This window comes from Amblyomma mixtum, chromosome 10, assembly GCF_055824585.1.
Source record: "Amblyomma mixtum isolate Tamu chromosome 10, ASM5582458v1, whole genome shotgun sequence".
Taxonomy (NCBI): domain Eukaryota; kingdom Metazoa; phylum Arthropoda; class Arachnida; order Ixodida; family Ixodidae; genus Amblyomma; species Amblyomma mixtum.
Window position 1 is genome coordinate 37,457,161 of NC_143021.1, and position 10,817 is coordinate 37,467,977.

A 10,817-nucleotide genomic window follows, 5' to 3' on the forward strand; every position below is an offset into this window, starting at 1 on the left:
GAGTTGTGCCAAGGTGCTTGTGGATTAGAGGTGACGATGCGCTTAGGGATATACTTATCAGTTAGTTCGTGAACCTTCGTTTTGAATGATATCCAGTTTTCTTCGACAGAGTAGTAGTCAGAGTTAGCAATAAAGTAATCAACAAATATGCCCAGTTCATTGTTAATACCGGCAAAGTTGGCGCGTTTGTAATCTAGAATGATTTTTTTTTATTTTGCTCGGTTTCGGACGTGGTATATTAATGCAAAAATTGAGCAGAACGTGATCACTGATGCATGGAAGATATGTTATATCAGTAGCTAACTCTGGATTAGTTGCTAGAATTAGATCAAGAGTGTTCGAAGCGTTATTTACTGTCCTTGTAACTTTTGTTACTAACTGAGTTAGCGAAAACATGGTGCATAGTTCTAAGAATGCTTTAGCTTGATACGAAGGGGAAGATGAAGAAGGCGGCTGAGCAGTCCATGAAATAGTTGGAAAATTAAAGTCTCCAAGTAGAAAAAGTGGTGATGAAGGAAATCGTGCGCGAACAAGATTGATAGCATCATGAAGTTCGTTAGTGAATGTAGACGAATAATAAGGAGAACGGTAACAGACGCCAATAACCAGTTTAAGATGACCTATCACTATTGACGCAAATATTAGTTCTAATTCGCTGAAGACTTGGATACATGAAGATGGAGTGTCTTTAGAAATAGCAAGTAAAGCACCGCCGCCACGTTTGGCTATTCTATCGCAACGATATACCGAGTAGCGATGAGCGTTTTGGAAGATTTCGGAATCCGATACATGCGTTGGGAGCCAGGTTTCGGTTAGCGCTATAATGTCAGCTGAACATGTGTCTATGGCAGAAGATAAAGAAGTATGCTTGTTGAGTAGGCTCCTGACGTTAGTATAAAGAACAGATATCGACGATGACAACTGTCCACTACCCCTCGCGATTCCCTACGGTGAAGCGGAAGATCCAGCCACAGAATCCAATCTAGACGACTCGCCACGTGCCACGATTTCTTCAACAGTGTCCTTGGTAGGGTTATACATGAAGCATTTTTTATTGATATGCAGTTTGTTATAGCGTATCTTAAAAGAGCGAGGGCCAGCGAATACTTCCGAATTCAAAAAGTTTTTTCCGAGCCTGGCGCGTAGCCGGTGAGAAATCTTCACTGATTGTGATGTTATCCGTTTTAAATTGGTTACGAAGGGTTAATATCTTGTCTTTCATTTTAGTGTCAGAAAATATAGCTATGATTGGTCGACACTTCTCATCTGAAAAAACGCCCAGGCGATGTGCACGTTGAATTGAACTCGAGGGGCATACTTCGACAATATTAGTCAAGGCTTCCAGGAGTTTAGATTCAGTGTCTGCCCAAGCCTCTTCCTCATCGGGTATACCCCTAAATATTAGATTTTCACGTCGCGATCTATCTTCGGCTTCATCAAGGCGAGACTGCAGCAAATCATTTCGAGTACGTTGGTCTTCTACAGATTTCTTTGAAGATGAGAGCTCCTGATCCATGTCGTCGATTTTCTTTCCCTTTTCCTCGAGTTCATCAAGCCTCTTGTGCATGCCAGCTAACTTTGATTCAATGTTTTTCTGACTACTCCTAATGTCTTTAATATCAGCTGCTAATTCGGCCTGATCTTTAGAGCTTTGCAACGTATGAGAATGTACATCCTTAAGCAGCTTAAACAAAACTTTCATTTGTTCAGACGGATTGTCTGGCAGGTTGTCTATGTCAAGGGAGCGAGTCATAGCACCCGGGTTAGATTCAATGTCGCCAGAGCGCAAAAGCAGAGAAATCATTGAAAAGCATTCACAAGCAACATCAAAGCACACCCGCGGGCACGGGAACAGAAGTAAACAGCGATCGTCGCATTTTCTAGCGTGCAAAGAATAGTGCGTACAAACCTGCACGGTAAAGAAGCGAAGCATTGGAGGTATGCCGATGTCACTGTTCCCGTGCCCACTGAAGGGAAAGCCAGCGTGTTGTCGCCTTAAATCCAGTGTGGGTGGTGATGCCATCGTCGATGACGCTGGACGGGTGTGGACGAGGGATTCGATGAGCAGGAAAGCCTGGCCGGGTGGAAAGCTGAAGTTGTCGGTGAAACGAAGCCCATATCTTGCAACCACCGTACCAGGGAAAAACGTCGAGTCAGTGCCTGCAGCCGGCGAAGTTGATATGGCGAGCGCCAGCACGGCCTGCACGGTAAAGAAGCGAAGCATTGGAGGTATGCCGATGTCACTGTTCCCGTGCAATCTAGTATGGGTACCTGCAATAAAACTGATTCACATAAATTATTTTCTCTCCAGAAAAGAGCCTTACGTGCCTTATGTCCAAATACAACTAATGAAACAAATCTCTTTAAAACTTTTCATGCACGCAGTTTCCTTAACTCCTACAACTTTAGTTTAGCGATTCACATATTCATAAAATTAAAGAGGATTTCACTTCTTTCCGAAATATGTATCTTTCTAGAAACATTAAATACTAACTGCGCACGGTTTCTCTATCTACCATAAGATCCAGAACAAATTATGGAACGCAAAGCGTAAATAATCAAATTGCAGCTTTATGTAATACGCACCCATCTTTAGTGGAAATAGCTCAGGAAGCTACGAGTTCTATTGCTTTTAAAAACAAATTGAAGCTGCTTTTTCCTATTTTGTAATTTTGTGTTTATTTGAGTTGGTTGGCACTGTTTTTTCCTGTTTTTTTGTTGTTTTTATCAGTGTTGTGGATTTCTCTCTTTCTTGCATATTTGTACTCCATTGTCTGTTGTCAGTTTTGCAAAAGACTTTCAATTTGCTAGTATTAGTTGCGTTGTACTTTTCTGGTTAGTAGTGCGGGCGTAACGGTGTCATGTTTGATTTTTAAGATATCAGGAGTGTCTTCTTTTTTTTTCTTCGAGATTAGGCATGTTACCTTAAAGTATGCTGCTCCTTTCTTGTAAAGTTGTTTTTTAAGTTGGGTTTTTTTTGCATATGTGATTTGCCGTTTTGTCACCTCTGTCCTGATGTGTTAGCCGGGGTGTTGGCCTCGTCAGGAGGCATGCTTTGTCTGCCTCCTTTTGCCTCTCCCCGGGGGCATATTGTAAATATGGCCGAATAAAAATTTCACTTCATTTCATTCACATCAAATTGAAAAAAAGCTCTTGGGTGGGATGAAAATAGTTAGCGCCAGCGATATACCGTACGGCTCTTTTTTGCAAGAAATGTAATTTAGATAAATTAGTCACTCCTGTAGTACACCAAACTAAGGAACAATATTGTAAGAGGTATTGTATAAAAGCAGTTTGATTCTTAAAGGCAAAATATATCTTGTTTTTGCATTGGCGCCAACAGCTGATGATACTTTAGATTGTAGGTAATCTATGTTGTCATTACAAGTTAGGTGCCGCAAAAAAACAGCTCCGACAACTTTCACCGAGTGTGCAAGTTCAATTTGATCTGTTCCCAGCCTTATGTTTATATTTTCTGATAGTTTCTTCCCTTTCGGTGAGAAACATACTGCTTTTGTTTTGCGTGTGTTGATTTTCAAGCAAGTTGCATTTACCCAAACATTTAAATCATTTAACGCGGTATTTGCCCGTTCTTCAATGCCCATTTCCGTGATCCATGATATAAATATAGTTGTGTCATCAGCATAGGAATTGAATACTACACCCAGTGTGCAATGTCCCATATCATTAATATTGCTACGGACGCTGGAAGGACGACGAAGTGGTTTGTTACGAAGACGACGCTGAGGCGCGCGCTTGTGTGCTGTGAGACTACTCCATTTAGAGGACAACAACAACAACTACTCCAAGCCGTGGGTCCCCTGCGTAGCAGGTTACCTCTGCTGTTTCTAGTCGCCACGTAACATTTGGTGGAGGTTGCTAAATTCGATCCCCGACCCCAAGCTGGTTTTCCGCCGTGGCCGCCGTGGCCGCCGTCTCGCCACCATGTCTACCGAGTCCGCGCCATCTCCCTCTCCGTCAACAACGCCAGCCGTCGTCGTGGCCCACCACCGCGAACCGGGCACGTTCTGCGGTACAGACTACGTTGATGTGGACGACTGGCTGGCCCTTTACGAACGCGTCAGCATGCACAACAGGTGGGATGTAACGCTGATGCTCGCTAATCTGATATTTTACCTGACCGGCAGCGAGAGTGTGGTTCGAAACCCACGAAGATGGGACATCTATAAGCAGAAGCTCCGCGACCTTTTCGGAAAACCCATCGGCCGCCAACTCGCCGCCAAGAAGGCTCTCGCGTCGCGCGCCCAAACTTCTTCCGAGCCATACATAGCCTACACACAGGACGTCCTCGCCTTGTGCCGCAAAGTTGATAAAGACATGTCCCAGGCAGATAGAGTCGGCCACATACTGAAAGGCATTGCCGACGATGCCTTTAATCTCCTTCTCTGCAAAGACTGTTCCACGGTCCCTTCTGTTCTTGAGGGGTGCCGGCCTTTCGAGCAAGCCAAACACCGGCGCATTTCTCACCGTTTTGACCGGCTGCCGAACACTGCTGCCAGCTCCTCCTGTGAAAATCTGCCAACATTGCGGCAGCCTTCAGACCCGGCTAACTTGACCCGCATCGTGCGCCGCGAACTGGAGGCGATGACGCCCGCTGTTTCTTCCATGCAGCTGCGGACAACACCTTGACCCTCATCCAAGCCGTCGTTCGCCAGGAGGTTGCGAACATGGCCGCCCCTTCTCCTCGCGTCGTGGACAACGTTCATGCCAGCCCGGACCCTCCAGTGATCGCGGCTGCCACTTACAGTCGCAGCTTCTCGCCTCGGTGCCGATATCGCAACCCTGCCGAATGGCGTACCTCTGATGATAGGCCGATCTGTTTTACCTGCTCTCGCGTCGGACACATCTCCCGTCACTGCCGCAGCCGTTGGTCCACGCCACATCGCCCCTACTCCTTGAACTAAGAACGAAAACCACGCAAAGGACGATACACAGGGAAGAGGTAGACAGGACGAGCGCGGACTTGCAACTGTTTATTGAAACACAACTTCCTTCCATCACTAACCCTACGCATGCGCAACAAGCAAACTCTTTGACATTTTTCAAGCGCTAAGACAACAAGGACGAAGAGGGAACAGACAAGGACGAGCGCTACTTCCAACTGTTTATTTCGTAAAACCGCAAGTGCTTAAAACAGTTCTCGAACGCTTTTATGACACGGCAGTAAATTGCACGTGCGCGATTACACAGTATAGCTACCGAGACTAACAGAACTATGAAGATATAAGTGCACGATTACGTTGATACCCTGAGGAAGGCAAGTTCTTTTTTAGACAATGAAATAGACGGTGAGCTTACACAAGTGCTACCCAGTGATGCTATGTTCTGTGCTTCTATAATCTCTCGGGTTAGTTGATCGCGACTACGTCCGATGATGTGGCACTGATTTAACAATGGGGTACAATTACGGCACTTACTGCAGTGAATGGCTAGGTTGCTTCCGTAGGAATCTTTAACATTGTTGTTGTGCTGGCGTAGCCGGTCATTGAGACAACAGCCCGTTTGCCCAACATACTTTTTGCCACAAGATAGAGGGATGCAGTACACAACACAGTCTACACAGTCCACGTACGCTGTTTGGTGTTTGATGGCATCAAACACCAAACAGCGTACGTTTGATGGCATCAAACACCAAACAGCGTACGGTAAAATTCAAACTGGAAGCCTCGGATTTAAAAGACGTTAAAACTTCATTAGTGAGCTCGTGTGGGTTGTCATTGGGATTCATTTTTAAGAGTATTAAAAAGTTGTCTACGTATCGGAAAACTCGCGTGATGCGGTCGTCAGTTAGCGCCCGTGAGAGTGAACAGTCAACTTCCGCTAAATATATTTCAGTGAGAACAGGTGCCACACTCGACCCTATACAAATGCCTCGTTTTTGCACATAGAATTTATCCTGAAAACTCACTAGCGTTGAGGAGAGGTACACATTCAACAGTTCCATGAAACCTTCTATCGAAATGCCACACGCATTTTGGAACCCCACAACACCCAAACGCTCTATACAGTTGCTGACCGCCATGAGCAGTTCGTTGTGAGGAACCTGTTTTCACAAGGTTTCACTCAGCTTTTCCGCTCAAGTCGCACGCCTAAATTCTGCTGGGTTTCCCTCGTCGCTTCTGCAGGCCGCTGCCGGGTCTCTGTTGAAAACCCTCATCCCAACTTCCAGTGCTGGAGAATCTGGCATTCGTGAGAGGCGGAAATTTGAAGTACTGCCCTATGTACACAAGACCTCGCATGGCCTGAAGAGGGTGGCAAGGAAATTAGGTGTGGAAATCTTCTTTTCGGCGCCTTGTAAGCGGTCCCGTTTGTGCGCGCTAACTAACAATGAATCGAGAACAAAAGCAGGCTGTGGTGTAAACCACAAAATCAAATTTGTGTCCTGTAGAATGGGAGTAGTGTATGAAATCCCGCTTAGTTGCGGCTCAGTTTACGCGGGACAAACGGGACGCTTCATTAATAAGCGCCTACAAGAACATAAAAATTCGTTGGGCTCTCACAGCGGCATGCATTTGCCAAAATACTGTCTTTCTTGTGACAATAAATGCACGCCACTCTTTGAGCGTACAAAGATAATCGGAAGGGCCAAAGACCAGAAAACACGTGAGGTCATCGAAGCCTGGCAGATTGATAGATATGGGCCCGAAAAGTGTGTAAGCGAGGCTTCGGTCCATCTGTACAAGAAGGAACTGAAGTTCCTGAACTCGATAAGATTGAGTTTGCTTGTTGCGCATGCGTAGGGTTGGTGATGGAAAGAAGTTGTGTTTCAATAAACAGTTGCAAGTCCGCGCTCGTCCTGTCTACTTCTTCCCTCTGTATCGTCCTTTGCGTGGTTTTCGTTCTTAGTTCATGGATTACCAACTAGCCCCCCATCGTAAACTCCTTCAATTGCTACTCCTTCGTCGACCGCCGCAACGACTACGGCCCGCGCCGCATCACACCACGTCCCGATCAGCTTCGTGACGAGCCCGGTCCGCAAGCTCGTGGGTCCAGCCACTCACCTTCCCCATTAGGCCTCCGCTCCCGTTCTCCTACCACACGCCGCAGCCCTTCTCCTTCGACCTCCCGCCACTACTCGGAAAACTAGCCGATGCAGACCTCGGAGGTGACGCTGTATCATTGACCCGGCCTGCAAATCCTCTCTTGACCCCCGCTGCCCAACTTAATCTCTTGAATGTTCTCGTGGATGGTGTCCCTGTCCTTGCCCTCATTGATACTGGTGCCCAAGTGTCTGTCCTGAGCCCTTCGCCGCCGTCTCAAGAAAGTTTTAACGCCCGCCGCCATGTCCACCGTTCGCGTCGCCGATGGCAGCCCCGCTGCCGTGAATGGAATGTGCACTGCGAGAGTCAGCATTGCCGGACGTCATATACCCGTTCTGTTCACCGTCCTGACCAGGTGCCCTCAGGACGTGATCCTTGGCCTTGACTTTTTAACCACCCATTCAGCTCTTATTGACTGTTCCTCAGGCCTTATCCGATTGGATCTGCCCCTGTGCAATGACGACTCCAACAGTTCACCTCGCCTTCAATCCACCGAGTTCGCTCGCCTCCCGCCACAAGCTGCTGTCTACATCCCTATGTCGCCTTCTTCCCCCATCCCTGATGGAGACTACGTCGCCTGCCCTATCCCCGCTGTGATTCTGAATCGCAACATCCTCTTTCCCCACACCATTGTCCACATCACCAACAAGGAGCACACTCATGATATTACACTCACTAACGACTTTCACGAAGCGGTTACTGACCATGAATGCGCAGAAATATTTAATAACGCATTTGCATCTGTTTTCACGAGTGACTTTGACATGCCTTCACAGTTACCATCGCTCAACACAGAAGCCATCATGCCAGCTATCACATTTTCGCAGATGGTATCGCTTCCATAATTGATAACATGAAACTCTCATCATCAGCTGGTATGGACATGATTAATACAAAACTGCTTAAAAATGTGAAATCAACATGTGCAGCCTACTTATCTTTGATTTTTTCGCAATCGCTCTCTTCGGGGATCATTCCAGACGACTGGAAAACGGGGAAGGTCGTTCCAGTCCACAAATCAGGTAACAGAGACTCCCCGATGAATTACCGCCCCATTTCATTAACTAGCGTACCCTGCAAAATCATGGAACATGTCATCTACTCTCAAATTATAAATCTCTTAGATTCAAATGATTTCTTCCATTCTTCACAACATGGGTTTCGTAAGGGCCTCTCTTGTGAAACCCAATTAGCGTTGTTCCTTCACGACTTGCACACTTAATCTTGACCGTAACAAACAGGCATCAGTCTGTTCAACAAACAGACTGATGCCATATTTCTGGATTTTGCGAAAGCTTTTGATAAAATTCCCCACCGTCGTTTATTAGTAAAACTTGCACAGCTGAACTTACATCCTAACATACTACAGTGGATTGAGCAGTTTCTCACTAATCGTTCTCAATCAGTGTTTGCTAACGGCCACCTGTCTAACAGCCTCCCGGTTACATCAGGCGTTCCGCAAGGATCTGTACTCGGTCCATTTAATAATGATTTAATATATATTAATATATAATATAATATATATTTAATATATATTAATATATATTAATGATTTACCTGACCACGTTTCCTGCAGTATTCGAATGTTTGCTGACGACTGTGTTAGTTACCGCACTTTTAATAACTCGTGATCAACTTGGTCTTCAAGCCGATCTTAACAGCGTACTTAATTGGTGTAACAACTGGCTCATGTCCCTAAATCCTAATAAATGCAAACTCTTATCCTTCTCTCGTCGCCATAGCCCGCATCGCTTCCAATATTCCATTTCTAACACCTCGATTGATTCAGTATCATCTTATAAGTATCTAGGAGTTACCTTGTCTTGTGATTTATCTTGGCGCACCCATATTGCAACATCATTTCAGCATCGAATAAAACACTTGGTTTTCTCAAGCGCCATCTCCGCCTTGCCCCTCAACACGTAAAATTACTCGCATATAAATCGCTCATCAGACCAAAATTAGAATATGCCTCTGCCATATGGTGCCCGCACCAAACTTATTTAATTAATGCATTAGAAGCTGTCCAAAACCGTGCCACTCGATTCATCCACTGTTCATACTCATATGACGTCAGCATTTCTTCATTGAAAGCATTATAAGGACTACCGCTCCTTTCGTTCCGTCGTCGCATTTCAAGTCTCACCCTTTATCACAAATTATTTCATTCTTCCCTCAATCGGCCACCGTACATCACAGCTGCCGCACGCATATCTCACCGCACCAGTCATCCCCTACAAGTTGCCCGGCCGCCATCGCATACTGCCACCTTTTCTGCTTCATTTTCCTTTCGAGCAGCAACGGACTGGAACGGCCTACCCCGTGACATCGTCAACATCGTTTCATCCTCTACTTTTCAAGAACATGTAACCGATCACCGTCAGTGCTAAATAATATTCGCTGTTTTGTTTGCTCATTTCATTAAAATCCCACCCCTTATGTAATACCCCCGACACAAGGGGGCCTTTAAGGTAAATAAACTGAACTGAACTGAACTCTTTCTTGATGGAACAGCGCAAAACATCGGGACAAGAGACAAGCGCTGACTTACAACTGGTTTTTATTTCGAAGAAACATTGCTTCTTATACCTTCTTCACCCTCTCAAAAAGCACATGCATGAAATAAAAACCAGTTGTAAGTCAGCGCTTGTCTCTTGTCCCGATGTTTTGCGCTGTTCCATCAAGAATGAATAACCAACATGCCCAAGCTGCTGTCCTGGGTGAACTGAACTGCACCTGCCTCCCTGTCCTCAACTTCAGCCTGTCCCCTCAGGTTCTTCCGACCGGCATTTCACTTGCTGATCTGTCCCCATTGACCGATTGCACAGTTTCTGCCCTGGCTCCTGACCCAACGACTGCCGCCTCCAACGTCCCTACATCGCAGCCCTCTCGTGCGGATCCTATTTCCAGGTTGATCGCGGCCGATCTGCCCTCTGCTGATTCCACCGCTCTTCACAGCCTCTTGTCCTCCTACAGTGATATTTTTGACTTTGGGGACCGTCCCTTGGATCAAACCTCTGTTGTCTCCCACCGCATTGACACCGGCGAGGCCCGCCCTATTCACAGACGGCCCTATAGGGTCTCTCTCTCTGAGCGCCGTGTTATTCAGACAGAGGTGGACAAGATGTTAGCCCGCAACATCATCGAGCCTTCGAGTAGTCCTTGGGCGTCCCCTGTCGTGCTTGTTAAAAAGAAAGATCAAACCTGGCGATTCTGCGTCGATTACCGCCATCTGAATGCCGTCTCAAAGAAAGACGTCTACCCTCTACCTCGAGGTGACGACGCTCTCGACTGGTGGTGGTGGTGAAAACTTTTATTTTGGGAAAAAGAGTTTGTGAGCCACAGAGTGGCCCCGCTACATGGTCGGCGTCCCTAGTCCGGGACACCGAACGACGAGGCCCCGTCTCGGCGCCAGCTACTTTTCCTCCATCGATCTTGGCTCAGGGTACTGGCAGATCGCTGTCTAGGAACGGGATCGTGAGAAAACCGCCTTTGTCACCCCGGACGGCCTGTACCAATTTAAAGTCATGCCTTTCGGCCTGTGCAATGCCCCTGCGACCTTCGAGCGCATGATGGACTCTCTCTTGCGCGGTTTTAAATGGACGACATGCCTCCGCTACTTAGATGACGTGATCGTTTTTTCGTCCACATTCCAAAGCCACCTGCATCGCCTTTCAGCCATCCTTGCCGTCTTCCGCCGCGATGGTCTTCAGCTGAACTCGCAGAAATGTACCTTCGGCCGCCGTCAGCTCAAGG

The 10,817-nt window shown here is 46.7% G+C and overlaps 1 pseudogene; it reads right to left on the bottom strand.

Moving 5' to 3' along the window:
* Window positions 1-945: 945 nt before the first annotated feature.
* Window positions 946-1,804, bottom strand: LOC149325593 (uncharacterized; annotated as a pseudogene).
* Between the last annotated feature and the right edge of the window lie 9,013 nt (window positions 1,805-10,817).